At 44.0% G+C, this 16,789-nt stretch overlaps 1 protein-coding gene across 3 annotated transcripts in view; it reads left to right on the forward strand.

Annotated features, from left to right (window-relative positions):
• Positions 1-16,789, forward strand: part of Popdc3 (popeye domain containing 3) — a 44,142-nt gene that overhangs the window by 13,156 nt on the left and 14,197 nt on the right. Inside the window, exon 1 of one of the 3 annotated variants that reach the window (XM_005070413.4) lies at positions 1,161-1,290. The exons of the other annotated variants lie outside the window; for them this stretch is intronic. The gene's annotated coding sequence lies outside the window, so the exon portion shown is untranslated. Of the gene's footprint in view, positions 1-1,160; positions 1,291-16,789 lie in introns of those variants that run through there. 3 annotated transcript variants of the gene reach the window in all.

Consider the following 16,789-nt stretch of genomic DNA (forward strand, 5'->3'; position numbering starts at 1 on the left):
AAACTGAGGCCAGGATGTAATGTATGAGAGAATAAATAAAAAAGAAAAAGCAAACAAGCAAACCAATTAACTAACAAAACAAATAAACATGGCAGAAAATTGTTCCTGGAGACATCAGTGCCAACATGGTTATATAAAATGAAAGTCAGCAAAACGAAGGCACTGAAACCTTTGAGTAAGTTGTGAGTCGCACTGTGTGACTACACATCTGTCAGGGCCAATGGCTAACAGTGGTGCCTGTTCTCATACCAAAGCATGTGCTGGCCTCCAGGCTCTCTCAGCATGCAGGTACCTGTCACAGAGTCCATGCAGGCATCCTAGCTTCTCTCAGCTCTTCTCACCCCACCCCTACCTAAACTTCTGTAGCCCATTGGCATCCTAGAACCCTACCATTTAGGCCGTGCACCGCAAGCTCTCTCAGCTCTCAGCATTTAGTCTAGGTTCTCCTTGCTCTCTTGGTCTTCTCTCTCTTCTCTCTCTTGCTCCTCCCTCCCATGGCTGGGTTCAGTCTGCTGGTATGTTCAGTCAGTCTGTTCAGTCAGTCGGCAGTTCTCTTCTCTCTCCCCGCTCTGGACTCTTTCGGATGCCTCTGGCTGTACTCTCCCTCATATCTACCATAAAAACTTCCTCAACCATACCTTGAAGAGGTCATGTCTTTATTTTAGTCATGATCACCACATGGTTTGGTCATCAGAACTAATAGAAACTTCTTACAGGCAAAAATGCATGCGGTATTTGCCTACTATTTGAGCTCATGTGGCATTTGCGTTTTATTTTTCTTTTATGATGATCTGTCCTTTACCTACTTGTTTTTTTTTTTTAACCTATTTACCCACGAATAAACATTGCCTTTTCTCTGTCTTGTGCGTTTATATATCCTACCCCCCGCCTTCGGTGATTTATCTTCTCTTCGGCGGGGTGCAGCGGGGAGAAGGCAGACAGCAGCCTTCCTTGCTGGTGCTCAGCTCCATCATTCTATATCTAGGATGACCCGGCGCCTGGGCCGAAGGTCGGTGCCCGGAGCACGTCTTTGCCAACTTGGGACCTCGCGAGTCCTGCACGTTGGCGGCGCCCGCTGGCTGCCCGCCTACCTCGAAGCGCGCGCCCGAGCCCGTCCCCGCCGCTGGGAGCGGCTTCGGTCGGCTGCGCCCGACGCGGGCAGGCGCGGGAGGACGTGACCGGGACCCAGGCGCTGGCTGGCGGGCGACGAGGCGTGCCCGGGTCGAGGCCCTGGGCGCTCCGCCGCAAAGTTCTGCGGGCGCCATCGGGAGCGGCGCGAGGCCGGGGAAGGTAAGCGGCGAGGTGCGCGCACGAGCGGCCGCCAAGCAACTTTGCGGGGCTGGCTGCGGGGAACGGGAACGCGGAGAGGGGAGACCCCCGGTGCGCGTCCCCTCTGCGTGCGCCCGGGAGTCGGGTACGCGCTTCGCGGCTCTCACCTCCCGCCGCGGTCTCCGGGGAAGCGAGCGACCGTCGGCCCCTCCAGCCCAGGGCTCCAGATCTCTCGCGGAGCCCTGGACACCTGGCGCCCACAGGAGAAGATTTCCAGGGAAAAGGCTGATCCCCGAATCCTGGCGGGCGAGGGCGAGCCGTGGCCCGCCGCACTTGACTTTCCCCAGACTAAGGGCCCGACTGGGGTCTGTGCAGTTAGGGTCAGGGACAGCTACGCTATAACCTGCTCTCCATACTTGTCAGAGAAAGAACGATATTCACAAGCCCCAGATGTCCTTGCCAGGGTCGGTTAGTCTTTGTTTTAGGAAAAGATCAAAGGCACAGCATCAAAATGCAAGACACGGACTGAGGGGGAAAGTTTTAGCCCGGTAACATTTGGGAAAAGTAAAAAAATTCCGTGAGTACTGATTTTAGAATCAATGCCACGTTTAAAGGAAAACTGAATCAAAAGAAAACAAAACTACCCACCTTCTCCGTGTTTCTTCTGTGCACTGAGTTCTTTTGAATCGCGCGCCTGTAAAGTGCAATTAAACTTCATGACAGCCTTGAAAAAAAGGTGCCTATTGGTGTTAAGTTTAGTGGCTATTTTGTTCCCTGTTCATTTTTATTTCTAAAATCTATTGCATGAAAATATTCATTCTGTGCTAGTACAGTAACTTGACTTTGTCTTTTGTGGAAGTAAAACAAAACAAAAAACGAATCAGAGCTACAGAAGCAAAAATTTGGATCTCAGCTTCCCCAAATGCAAATGTGGATTCCAGTTCCCAAGTAATCTGAGGTTCTTCTGTACTGAAAAATCTGTGTGGTCTTGAAGAGTTTGCTATAGGAATCCAAATAGAATCTACCTAAGGTATTATTTGTTGTCAAAACTTTATAGTTAAATGGGAAGCATTTGATACTTAAACTTATTAATCCAACAGTCTCTCAAAATAGCTGAATCATTGTGTAGCCTGTGCTTGAGAATTGTTTCAGTTCCTACTATTGAATGCAAAGAAGTCACAAGAACCTGAGATCCCAGAGTGCAAACTGCTCACAAGGTAGGCAACCACAGCATGCCTGCCGGCTCTTTCTGAAAGTTGGCTGTGCAGACCAGGAGAATTGGGAAGCATTTGCCACGGTGCATAACAAATAAGCAATAAAGTAGGACATTTCATAACTGCTTTGGAAAATGTCTTTGATGGATATGCAAGCCTGCAAACTGCAATTGAGATAGCTTTTTTGTAACTGGTCGGCCAGGGCTATGAGTGATACAGAGTTTGAATAGAGCAGCATATTGAGTCACTAATTACATTTTTTAAAGGAAAAGGGACTTATTTTTTCCATTTATCTAACTATAGAAAATGCGCTAAAGTAAAAGTCATTATTGGTATTAATTAAAATAAATAAATAATCACCCACAGTATAATTATGTGGAATCGTCTTCTAGCCCAAAGATTCTGGGATTAATTCACACAGATCTACAATGAGGACTGACTTGCCACATCCTGTTCTTTATCAGAAATAACCTTTGGGGGCTGTCACACTGAAAGTGGCCAGGCTAGGACTACCAAAGAATTGAGTATGAGGAACAACCTCCTGGGCATATAGGAGATTCTCCGGGGTCTGTGTGCAGGATTTCACCAAATGGAAGGGTTCATGTGTCAAGTTGATGGGAATAAGAAAGGGCAGGCTCACCTCTGCCTTGTGATTGCAGTCCTTGATGCAGCTGGGTTTTGAGGCTCTGACTGATGAGTAGATAAGCTTGTTCCTGTGTGGTGTCCCTGTTGGCATTACTGGGAGGTGGTGAATGGTAGAGATGGCCTAGTGTGGGGAAGTGTCACTGGTGGTGTGTCCTTAGTGGCTGCATCTTGCCCTGGCCTCTTCCTCAAGTCCCCCTTTCTTTGCATCCTCGTCATCAGAACACAGACTGCTTTGCCACCATGCCTACTGGAATAGTCTGATACATCTGAAAACATGAGCCCAAATACATTGTTTCTCCTTCAAGTTGTTCTCTTAGTTGTCCACAACTGCACAGAAGGAATTCAAACAATTCTGAAACGTGAAATTCTTGTAGTCTTGAGCATTCTAGACAAGGGCCCCCGGATGGTGGGAACACTTAGATGGAAGAAATGCTGCTTCTTGGGGAGGCTGCTGTGAGATCTGATATCCACACACAGCAGGAGGACAGTCATCTGGTGCCCTGCCTCCCTCCGAAGGTGTTTGTCTCAGATGGAAGGAAATGCAGGCACAATAATGATTTCAGTCTTATTTTAACTTCACAACTTCGTTGTGGAGCACCTTGATATTTGTTGAATCTTTGTAATGGCTATGTGAGGTACTGGGTTTGATACAGCCTGTTTTTGGTTTTCTCCTCCAGTGCTGGGAACCGAACTCACAACTTTCACATTCTAGGCAAGCTCTCTGCCACCTCAGCCTCTATTTTATCTGCATAAAACTATTCATCCATGAGCTGGAGAGTTAACTGGCTCAGTTAGTTAAGTTCCTGCCATGTAAGCATAAGGACCTGAGCTCAGCATGTAAAGGGACTATCTGTAGCCCTGCTGTGGGCACTTGTGGGGACAGGCAGGTCCCAGAACTCCCTGGGCAGCCAGTCTGACCATTAGTGAGCTCCAGGTCTAGCGTCAGATCATGTTGCAAAAACTAAGGAGGAGAACTGTGGAGGAAGGCAGATGATATGAGACTCTAATCTCTACGTGCAAAGACACGTATGCACTGTTGGACAAACACCACATATATACATTAAACACATCCACAAAATCTAAAGCTTATTTATCAAAAAATTGAATGTGAAAAAATGAGGCATTTACTAACTCAGAATTTTATTTCAAATTATATAGGGATTTAAAAATATTTCAGGTATTTGAATGTAGATTAACATTCCATAAATATATATAAAATATGCAGTCAGGGAAGGTATCAGAGTAAAAGCCTATGGTGATCTTCAATGTTTTGTGGATTTAATAATGGAAAGATGTAAAGAAAATATGATAGCATTGACATTTTTTAGTTCTGATTGTTATGCATTTTACTACCTTTAAAATTTTAAATTATTTTTATATTTCACACAGTGTATGAGTATTTTGCCTGCATGTATGTGTGTATGAACACCACATGCACGCTTGGTGCCCATGGAGGTCAGAAAAGGACATCAGATCCTCTGGAACTGAAGTTGTGAACCATGTGGGTTCTGGGAACTGAACCTGTGTCCTGTGCAGGAGCAGCAAGTTCTCTCAACTGCTGAGGTGTCTCTTCAGGTCCTGAGGTTTTTCTTTTTCATCTTAAATGACTTTACTGCTTTCTACATTATATAAGGAATGCAAAGTGAGGCTACTGTATGATAAAAGGGGAAAGAAAAGGTGTCCCATCATCTGCATCGTTACCATAGAGTGAAAGTTATCCTGAGGGTCTTTCAGTGCATTTATAAAAATTACTTTCATAGAAGACAGAAACACTTCTAACTTTATAAAATAGTGTTTTTAAACAAGCATGAGGCCACTAGTGTGAGTCCTGTTGCCCTGTTTTGATTCTAATATATATATATATATATATATATATCATACTCAGTCAGATGGAAACCTAATTTACAAGGATGATTCCCTTAACAAATGGCCAGGTTTCAACCAGTCACAAGCAGCTGAGTTCCAGCCCGCCATCAGCAGCCAGCTCACACCTCCATGCAAATGGCAGACACCCCATGTAGACAGGATGGAGTCTGTGCTTTGTGATCCTGTCTGGCTTTGTAAAGGTCTGTGGCTGGTGCTGCTGGGTCCAGAGTCCATGAGTCCCCTCTGCTTTCAATGCTGTCTCTGTGCCCCACCTCTGTCAACTTGTCTAAAAGCATTCTTGTGCTCTGTGGTATGAAAATGGCAGTATTAGGGGGCATGGCTTTGCGACAGGAAGTCTGTCATTGAGGGAGAGCTTTGACATTTCAGAAACTCAAACCAGGCCCAGTGTCACTCTCTCTTCCTGCTGCCTGCTCATCCAGATGTAGAACTCTCAGCTACCTCTCCCTCACCATGTCTGCCTGCATGCTGCCATGTTTCCCACTAGGATAATAATGGATTAAGCTTCTGAACTGTAAGCCAGTCCCAATGAAATGCTTTCCTTTATAAGAGCTGGCTTGGTCACGTGTCTCTTCAGAGCAACAGAGCACTGACTAAGACACAAGTTGGTCCCGGGGAGGGGGATATTACCATGCTTTTGTTCGAAGGAATACGGAATACATTGGAAGAATTTAGATTAGAAAAGCAATTGGACATTTTAAATAGAGCTTAATGGGCCATCCTAGTAGGAACATAGAAGACTGTGGTACTGAGGGTATTTGAACTGTAGGGGGCTAGCTCAAGAGGTTTCAGAGGAGAGTATAATAGTATGTGGCCTACAGACCATTCTTGTGATATTTTGGTGAAGAATGTGCCTGCTTTTTGCCCTTTTCCGAAAAGTCTGTCTGAGGCTAAATTAAAGAGTTTTGGATTAATTGCATTTGTAGATGAAATTTCAAAACAGCCTCTTGTTGACTGTGTTATGTGGTTATTGGTAGACAGTCTTTTTTTAAAATTCATTTTTAAATTTCATTTTACATTCCAAACACAGTTCTCCCTCCCACCTCTCCTTATGCCCCTTCTCTCCCCAAGCCTTCCAGTCTACCCTATCCACTCCTCCCAAAGTGTAAAGCCTCCCATGGGGAGTCAACACATTAAGTTGAGGGAGGACCAAGCCCCTCCCCGCTGCATTAAGGTCAATCAAGGCATCCCACCATAGGGAATGGACTCCAACAAGCTAGTTCATGCACCAGGATAGGCCATGGACCTACTGCCAGGGGCCCCTCAGATAGACCAAGCTGACAATTGTCTCCCACATGCAGAGGGCCTAGCTGGGTCCCACCGGGGGTACCACAGCTGTCCGTCCAGAGTTCATGAGTTCCCGTGAGCTTGGTTCAGCTGTCTCTAGATTTCTCCATCATGATCTTGACCTCCTTTTATCATGTATTCCCTCCTCCCTCTCTTCAACTGGATTCCTAGAGTTCAGCCTGGTGCTTGGTTGTAGATCTCTGCATCTGGTTCCATTAATTCCTGGATGGAAAATCTTTGATGACAGTTGGGGTAGTCACCAATCTGATTAAAAGGGAAGTCTAGTTCAGGCATTGCTAGGAGTCTTTGTTGGGGTCATCCTTTTGGATGCCTGGGAATTTTCCTAGCACCAGGTCTCTCTCTAACCCCATAATGGTTTTCTCTATCAAGACAACTCTTTAATTGCATCTGTTCCCCAACTTGACCATCCCATTCCCTCATGTTCTCATCCCCATCCCCTCCCCTTTACCTCTGCCCTCCTCACCCCCAGTTTACGCAGGAGATCTCATCTAATTCCCCTTCCCAGGGTGACCCATGTGTCCCTCTTATGGTTCTCCTTGTTACCCAGCTTATACGGGGCTGTGGATTGTGGTTTGGTTCTCATTTGCTTTACATCCAGCATCCACTTATGAATGAGAACATAGCATGTGTGTCTTTCTGAGTCTGGGTTACCTCACTCAGGATGGTCTTTCTATCCATTTGCCTACAAATTTCATGATGCCATTGTTTTTGACAGCTCAGTAATACTCCATTGTGTAAATGTACCACATTTTCTTTATTTGTTCTTCAGTTGAGGGGCATCTAGGTTGTTTCCAGATTCTGTCTATTACTAATAATGCTGTTATGAACATAGTTGAACAAGTGTCCTTGTGGTATGATTGAGCATCCTTTGGGTATATGCCCAACAGTGGTATGACTGGGTCTTGAGGTAGATTGATTCCCAATTTTTTAGTAACCACCATACTTAATTTCTAAAGTGGCTGTACAAGTTTGCACTCTGGTGGACAGACTTATATAGAGAGGTGTATGATGAAAAGGAACAAGATGAGCAAGGAAAAATAAAAATTGCTCACTTGGAAGAGGAAAGGAGCACCAGGAAGTATAAACAGATTATAGAAAAGTCTGATGCTAAGTGGAAAAAAGGGAGTGGTGACCTCAGAGCAAGACCCCACCCTGCTAAGTTTCCAACTTGTGAAAAGGAAATAGAGAAAAGTGCAAAGGAAATAAAGGAAAGCTTAGGCCAGGCACGGTGGTGCACACCTTTAATCCCAGTACCCGGGAAGGCAGAGGCTGGCAGTTCTCTGAGTTCAAGGCCAGGCTGATCGGCAGAGCAAGTTCCAGGACAACCAGGCTTTGGCAGTGAAGGAAACCATCAAAAACAGAAAGTTGGTGAAAATAAATTTGAACGAGGGTGCCATGTTCCAGCACCAGAAAGCAGCAGAACTTGGCGGCTTCCACCACATGGTTCTGGCTTTAGGGTCATGGATCCAAGAAAGTAGTTATGGACTCTCCCTCCATGACTAAAGAAAGCCTCTGGGGCCAGAATATGTCAGGGTGTCCCTGCACGGTGGCCTAGAGAAGCCATTGTATGAAACTGAGAAGGTGAAGCCTAGATTCCTTTGGAGACCCCAAAGTGCTGGAGATGCCAGAGTCATGGGATACCTGCCGAGGAAAGCTGCTCACGGGGAGTGGAGCTGGTCCAAGAGAAAGGGGTGTGTTGTAGTCAGAAAGGCTGAAAGGAGTTGGAGATCTGAAGATCACTTTGACTTCAAACATGGAGATGCAGAGTTTGGAGTTTGCCCATCTGGTTTTTGACCTTGCTTTGGTCCAATATTTCCTCATCATGGTCCTTTTCCTCCATTTTGGAATGGTAATGGAAATCCTTTACCATTACATGGTGGGATATGTGATCTGATTTTTTTAAATTTTGATTTTATAGGAGGTAATAGTTAAGAGATTGCCTTGAATCTCAGGGAATTTGGATTATGGATTTATAAACAATGTTGAGATTTGATAAATTATAGGGACTTTTGAAGATGGAATGAGCACATTTTCACATTACAGTACGGCTATGAGCTTACGGAGGCCAGGGAGTTGAATGTGGAGGTTTGGAAGAAAATGCACCCCAAAGGGAGTGGCACTATTAGGAGGTGTGGCTTTGTTGGAGTAGGTATGGTCTTGTTGGACAAAGTATGTCATTGGGAGTGGGCTTTGAGATTTCAGAAGCTCAAGCCTAACCCAGTGTCACTTTCTCTTCCTGTTGTCAAATCCAGATGTAGAACTCTCAACTACCTCTCTAGCACCAAGTCCGCCTGCATGCCACTATGCTTCTCATCATGATGGGAAGTCAGCCCTGATGAGATGCTTTCCTTAAGAGAGTTGTGGTCATGATTTCTCTTCAGAGCAATAGGGCACTAAGACATGTTCTTGTTTTCTAAAAAAAAAAAAAGTGATATTTCAACGTAAGAGAAAACTGTAGTTATTTTTTGTCACTTGACATGAGTATTGAAATGGGCATGGTTGTGTGTATGTGTGATAGCAGGACCTAAGTGGCTGAGGACCATCATGAATTTGAGGCCACCTTGGGCTAGATAGCAAAGTAAAGGGGCTGGGGGAGGGGAGAAGGAGGAAAGAAGAGGACGGGAAGGGGAGAGGAGAAGGAAGCAGGGAAGAGCAGTCAATGCTTTAATGTCCTCAATGATAACATGTCTTTCTTAACTAAACAGGAGATGAATCTCAAGAGCAGATTGTACGTGTGCTCCCTGCTACTAAAATACAAGTATCTAGTCTTTAATGTGGCTGTGAAGTCCAAAGTCAATATCACAATTCCACCCCCAAAGCAATTGACTTGCTTTTTCTGTCTAGAGTTTTGATGTTTCCTTTCTATTCTTGAGGTTTAATAATTCAGCTGGGCTATGTCATGGTTAATTTCTGTATCAATTTCTCATGGAACTTGTTGTGTTCCCTTTTTGGAATAATTTAGTGTTCTTAATCTTGGAGTGATCTTCTCATTATTAATATATTTTCCTAAATTTTACAATTCTTTACTTTGGACATCAGTAATTCTTACATTATCTTAACTTTGCCTTCCGTATCATTCCCAGCTGTTTAATTTTTCTTGTTCTCTTCTGTGTTCACTAGGATTGTCTCAATGATTTAAAATGTAACTCATTCAGAAATGAAAATGAAGCATGGAGAAAACAGTAGGTCTGAGAGATGACTCGGGCGGGTAAAGATGCTTATTGCCACACATGATGGTCTGCGTTCAGTCCCCGGGTATCGGGTCAGGCTTGGAAGGAGAGAACTGACTGCTCCAGATGTTTCTCTGACCTCACACACCTACTGTAGCACGAGCATCAACCCCAAATAAAGTGCAATGTGAAAGATGCAACGAATGAGGGTGTTAGTGTTCTGAAACGGCCAAGTCATTTCGTTGTTTGAAACTAAGGAATAGTCAGCCCTCCCTCTTTCCCACAGTGTTCCTCCCGCTGTGAAGATTCTGACATAGTTCTTCATGACAGATGTTAGTTGTCACTACTTACTATAGTCTCCTCCCCTCACCAGAGGGTGACACTAGAACTCACCGTCCAGTGCCTGTTGTGTTATGTTATGTTACATTGTGTCATAATTGTTCTGGAAACCACAGTACATGAATAACTTTCTTCTGATGCAAAAGGAAATTGGGTTTCTACAGAAAAAAAGAAATAAAAAATTCTAAAGCTTTTAGATTTATCTTATAGAATCTAACCTTTGCTTTCTTCCTTTGTGTTCCTTTTAAAGTTGAAATACAATCTTAACAAGTAATGGCAGCATTAACTGGTGGTCATTCCTTTCACCAGGTCTCGGTCAGATAGGCAAAGAGGGGTTAGTATAAAAATTCTGATTTCTCTGTCAAAGTCATTTTGCCAAGGAAATTCTTTTGGGAAATAAGAAAGCTAACCAAATGTAGCTGTTCTGCTCTGGATTCACTTGACCTGAGAGAGCCCTGTGCCGCTGTGAGGCCGTAGATAGTCTGGCCTTCGGTGTCACGCCTTTTCAGTATTGTCTCTTGTCAGGATTTGTAAAAAATGTCATCTAACTACAAAATCTGGATTTCTGGCTGCTTTTGATCAGCCTGATGGTCTGCCAGCACTAGGTTCCCTCACTGCCATCAGCAGGAGCTGAGGAGGGGGCCCTTGTAGAAGCCATGTGTACAGGCCACGGTCTCTCTTTACATGCCACATTCATCCATATATGCTGAAGGAGTCATGAATGTCAGAAAGGGACTTGGGGGCTGGGGGGTGAGAGAGAGTTAAGAGACTGTGGGAGAGAGAATAATCAAAATGCAGTATATATACATGGATGAAGTTGTCATAGAAGAAACACTTTAAAAGTTTAGTTTTAAATATTAAAAAAGCTTGTGGAACTAGGATGAAAAACATTGTTTAAAGCTACAGGTTTATCATAGTATGTATTTTGAGTAGGCATTAAGTATTCACCATGGTATGTGTAACATCTTCAGCAAGGGAGGTGGGTGTGCTGCTGGCATGCTCTCATAGGCCAGCTTAAAAGGATGAATGGTACTGGTTATTGTTTAATGAATACTTTAGTGAAATAGTGAATTTTTCAGTTTTGTGTAACTCGTCTCTAAACGTGAGTCTGTGAGCAAAGGAGAGTCTTCATGACAGGCAGAAGAATGGCAGTTCTCTGAAGCCTGACTCTTCGGGTTGCTCTGGACTGGGGAAAGAGCACACAGTATGGTTTAGCCATGCACAGCTTACGTACCTGTGTAGTGTCCCCACTGCAGAGCTTACCTACCTGTGCAGTGTGCAGTGTACCCACTGCAGAGCTTACCTTCCTGTGCAGTGTGCAGTGTACCCACTGCAGAACTTACCTGCCTGTGCAGTGTGCAGTGTACCCACTGCAGAGCTTACCTGCCTGTGCAGTGTGCAGTGTACCCACTGCAGAGCTTACCTGCCTGTGCAGTGTGCAGTGTACCCACTGCAGAGCTTACCTGCCTGTGCAGTGTCCCCACTGCAGAGCTTACCTTCCTGTGCAGTGTGCAGTGTACCCACTGCAGAGCTTACCTGCCTGTGCAGTGTGCAGTGTACCCACTGCAGAGCTTACCTACCTTGCAGTGTACCCACTGCAGAGCTTACCTACCTGTGCAGTGTACCCACTGCAGAGCTTACCTGCCTGTGCAGTGCACCCACTGCAGAACTTACCTGCCTGTGCAGTGTGCAGTGTACCCACTGCAGAGCTTACCTGCCTGTGCAGTGCACCCACTGCAGAACTTACCTGCCTGTGCAGTGTGCAGTGTACCCACTGCAGAACTTACCTGCCTGTGCAGTGTACAGTGTACCCACTGCAGAACTTACCTGCCTGTGCAGTGTGCAGTGTCCCCACTGCAGACCTTACCTGCCTGTGCAGTGTACAGTGTACCCACTGCAGACCTTACCTGCCTGTGCAGTGTCCCCACTGCAGACCTTACCTGTCTGTGCAGTGTCCCCACTGCAGAGCTTACCTGCCTGTGCAATGTCCTCACTGCAGAGCTTACCTGCCTGTGCAGTGTACCCACTGCATTCCTCTGACAGCACGTCCTGTCGTTACTTAAAAATCAGTATATGTAGCAATTGACTCTAGAAGACTCTCAAGTGTTACTCATTGACACCTCTTATTTTAATTATGTAAATAGTCCTTGTAATTTACAAAATAGGTCTACATAGTGTCAACATTTGAGTTTCAATGAAATGCCAGCACCATGAGAGAAGGAATTTGAATTCTTGTGCATATTGATTTGCTGGTTATTTGAGAGTTAATGCTATGATGCATGCTTTGAACATATGCATTGTTCAAATACAACTGACAAATTAAGGAACAATTTGAGCATATGCGGCCCTCCCACTTCCTTCTGGATGATTTGTTGCACAAGAAAGTGTTGCTGAATGTATTAGGCTGTGACTGGGTGACATGAGCTGTGAAGAAACACACAAAACACACATCTCAAATATGAACCAGCTACCCTAACTTCATCACATGTTGGCCGCTCATGTGAGGTTTTGACATTCTTTCACATGTATGACCTTTCCTATATGAAACACGTTCATTCAACATTCCAAACGTGTCTAAGTAGCTCGGTTGAAAAGTGCCAAGCAGACTTTGCTGATGGAAAGCCTTCATATTGAAGAGAAAGTGGAAATAATGAAGCATTTTTGAAGAGTCAAGGTACGATGTGGCATCATCTGAGAAAGAAAAAGAGAATGGATGAATAATACAGAACTGTCCAGAGAAATATCTGTGGCTAGAATAAAGTCAGGTCAGACGGGAGGCTTAAAGAAACACAAGTGGGAAGGGGGCAGGGCATGCGGTGAAGAGACAGGGCTAGCCCTTTCCAACAGCTTCAAAGGAGGTTGCTGCATGCTTCGGGGCCTCTTTGAGCATTAACCATGGCTGCTTTGAGGTTGTCAAATGCTATTGCACTAAACCAAAGAAGTTCCCAGCCAGGATTTAGAAGTCAGCTGAGGAAAACTGCACATTGGATCAAAAATGAGTTTCTGATAAGACAGGTACCTAACATAAATGTATGCTTCCTTGACCTATGTTTAAAAGCAGAAATGTTTCCAGGACTTGTGGGAGATGGAAGATGTATTCCTTCCACCTGTTCTCCCACTGCAACCCTTCCCATGCATTCTACTCCCTGCCCTTCCAAGTCTTTAGTTTTTACCTCTTTTCTTTTTGAGGTTGTGGGCAGGTTGTAGGTCTTCTTAAAGTCAAAGCCATATTTGTGTATTTTTAGCCATTTGCACATATAAAATGGTGCTATCATTTTTATTAATATCCTTTCACGAAGGTAACCACTGGTGAAGGTTTGGGGTGTTACATCTGTAACTCCATTTTCCTCTCTATGGTTCAGGTTGCAGTTTTGCATGATGCAATGATTTTTTTTAGAATTGCAAATGTTGTGTTGTAGCAGAATTAACTCTAGTTGGCTAAATATAGGGTGACTCCTAGAATTTCATATACCAAAGGAATTCAGTTGTGACTGAGGCCAAAAATGACTCCTCTGAACCAGGTGTGTGATATATGTATTCAGCTAGAAAAAGAAGTGATTATAGCCAATTAGATGATCATCTCAAAATTGTCGAAAAAGGGAATTCATGTGGTCTGTGGAGGTCACTGGGAGCAAGCAGAAGTGTGTGTGTGTGTGTGTGTGTGTGTGTGTGTGTGTGTGTGTGTGTGTGTGTGTGTAGAGAGAGAGAGAGAGATTTACAGTTTAGAAAATAGGTCTAGTCTCTCTCCCTTTACCAGGAGTTACCCTCTGGCAAAACAACTATGTGGTGGAAGCTGAAAAGACTCACATTTGCAGGATGTAGGGAACTCTAATAGCAGCTATTAAACGCTTACATGGCACGGTGAGGAAGGAGAACTGCCATTGCTTCAAATCTAGTGGCCTTTTGTTTCTTAGCTAACTTTTGTACTGAGTCATTGAACTGTTGAGGCTCACCCACTCACCCTTTGTGGCTCAAAAGCTGTAGTTTCATAATCAGATATTTATTGTGCTCAAACTTAAATCTGAAGGGCACACACAAACAGGCATGCTTTGGATTTGTCCTAGCAAGTCCAAGCACTCAGATTCTGACCATACGTGCCATGCTAGGTGGTGGCAAGAGAACAGACTGGCATCCACCTGTGCAGGGTTGACTCTGGGCTCTAGAATTGGCATAGCCTTAACTAACCTCTTCAAATGCCTCACCTCGGCTTTCTCGTGTATAAAATGATAACAACAAAACTAACTACTTCAGAAACTTTTAGAGATCAATTAATATGCTACTTTAAGATCTTAAATTCCTGGCACACAGTAAGTGCTTAATAAATAAGTTGTGCTGTCAATAGAACCTAAGGATAGAAGAGGCCCCTGGATCCTGCATTAACTGGTTTCACATCATCTGGTTTCATAATAATCTCTATTGTACAGAGTTGTACAGGTTGAAGAATTAGAGTTGTGTGTTTTGTATTCTTTTTTTAAAGATTTATTTATTATGCATACAGTGTTCTCCCTGCATGTATGCCTGCAGGCCAGCAGATTTTATTACAGATGATTGTGAGCCACCATGTGGTTGCTGGGTATTGAACTCAGGACCTCTGGAAGAGCAGCCAGTGCTCTTAACCTCTGAGCCATCTCTCCAACCCCATGTTTTGTATTCTTATAGGCCAGATTTTGAGTGTTAGCCTCTGGGTATATATTGAACATCAAATAGTTTTGCCTTATCTATATGGCTGAGTTTTACAAAGGACTGACTGAACTGAAAGTCATTCATGAATTCAAGTCTTGAACGGTATACATATATCACAAGATTGGTGTGCATATATCACAACTTTCAGAAGTTGCCTGAGTAGTCAAGTGCTTTGACAGTTCAAGGGCTTCCCGGCTCTGTGAAGAGTACCCTGGGAAGCAATTCTAGTGTCTCTGAGTGGCTTGTTTTCCGGATGCTTGGAGAAATGATTACCGCCATATTTTCCTGATTTAAATGTAGTGGGGATTGTGTGTCCTGTGCTTCATTGACATACACTTTAAATGCCATAAATACTAGTATTACTTTAGTAAAAGGCCCCACGTATAGTGACAATTCTTAATTCTGTGTGATTAGCTTTTGTGTTTTGTGTGTGTGTGTGTGTGTGTATTGCTAGATAGTTTTATATCAACTTGTCATAAGCTAAAGTCATCCAAGGAGAACCTCAGTTGAGAAAAATGCTCCATAAGATCCAGCTGTAGGACATTTTCTTAATTAGTGACTGATGAGGGAGGGCCCAGTCTATTGTGGGTGCAGCCATCCTTGGGCTGGTGGTCCTAGGTTCAATAACAAAGCAGGCTGGGCAAGCCATGAGGAGCAAGCCAGTAAGCAGCACCCCGCCACTTCTTCTCATCCTCCACAAGTGGGAATTCATAGAGGGATTTATATAGTAGGGGCTACATAGACATACACAGGGATGGGAGGCCCAATGCTGAGGAACATCTTTGAAGTGTGTGATAAAATGTGAGGACAGTCATGGCTCAGATCATCAGGGATGAATGCCAAGTGTGACATAGGGATCAGAGAAAGTGTGATTGTTTTCAAGGCTACTCTACACTGTTTAGCAGGGACGATCAAAGGCAAAGTCCGGCCTGCAGAGTAACAGGACACAAAGTCTCTTCCATTCCTCACTGACATCCATCTCTGTTGTGAACCCTATGGAGCCCAGGATGGTGCAAAGATGCCTGATTTCACTACATTCATGCATTTGGTGAAATATCATCAGAAGATGTGATGCAAGGATTAAGTCAAGTAATATAATTTCTTGGGCAAGCAAAAAAGGAAAAAAATATGTTTCCCTGGGTAGATTAGAGGGGCCTATAACTGAAGGGTTGGTCATTCCTATAGGCAGAAACTAGATGGTGACATCAATGCCTTGGGCAGCAACTGATTGTGCCTGTGGTGGGTGAATATTGTAGCCAATATCATTTACATTTGTGTCAACTCTGTTCATAATCTTGGATAATTCTTGCATATTTGTATGCAAATATATTTTACATGTGCACTGTTTGCCAGCATCTTGCCAAGTCTTTCCATTCCCTCTTGGTACCTGAGAGACTCCCTACCAACACTGGTCAATAGAAATACATAGCAAAAAGCCACATGTGATTTTTAAAAGATTGTATTATCTTTACTCTTGTGTGTTTTGCCTGCATGTATGTCTGTGCACTATGTGTGTGCAGTACCCACAGAGGCCAGAAGAAGGTGTCAGATCCCCTCCGACTGGAGGTACAGATCGCTATGAGCCACTATGTGGATGCTGGCAACTGAACCTGTATTCTCTGGAAGAGCAGCCAGTGTGGTCTGCCCCATCTCTATCTACACCCCCACCCCCAACACACATGATTTTTAACTTTCCTAGTGGCAACACGGTTTTTAAGTAGGAACAGGTGGAAATAGCTCTTATGATAGATCTTGCTTAACTCATGCTCTCCAAAGCGCTCTCATTTCAAAATGTAATCATAATAATGAGCAACATGTTTTCACTTCTCCACTCTCTTCAGAATCCATTGTCAACATGGCTAACAGTCACCATGTTTCACAGAACAGCTCCTAAAGTCCGGACTCTGCTCAAGAACATTGAGAGAACCCAGTTCCTACCACCCACATGGAGATTCATGACTGTCCATAACTCCAGTTCCAGGGGCTCTGACGCCCTTCTCTGACCTCCAGGGGTATCAGGCATGCACATAATGGAAAAACTATACATGCAAGCAATACAGTCATACACATAAGATGAAAAATAAAAAGCATAAAAGACCATTAAAAAGTCCCAAAGTAGAAAGTGCCTGTCAATTACAAACTATCCACAAGTTTTGAACTGTTTCAGAATGATCAGTGTGAGAAAGAAAAATACCACCTTTCCTAAGAAGAGAAATGTGAACACTTGTGCTGGTTTTTTTTTTTCTGTGAGAGGTGTCTTAGAGTGACCATCTGACA

The sequence above is a fragment of the Mesocricetus auratus genome, unplaced genomic scaffold (assembly GCF_017639785.1).
Source record: "Mesocricetus auratus isolate SY011 unplaced genomic scaffold, BCM_Maur_2.0 Super-Scaffold_100029, whole genome shotgun sequence".
NCBI lineage: Eukaryota > Metazoa > Chordata > Mammalia > Rodentia > Cricetidae > Mesocricetus > Mesocricetus auratus.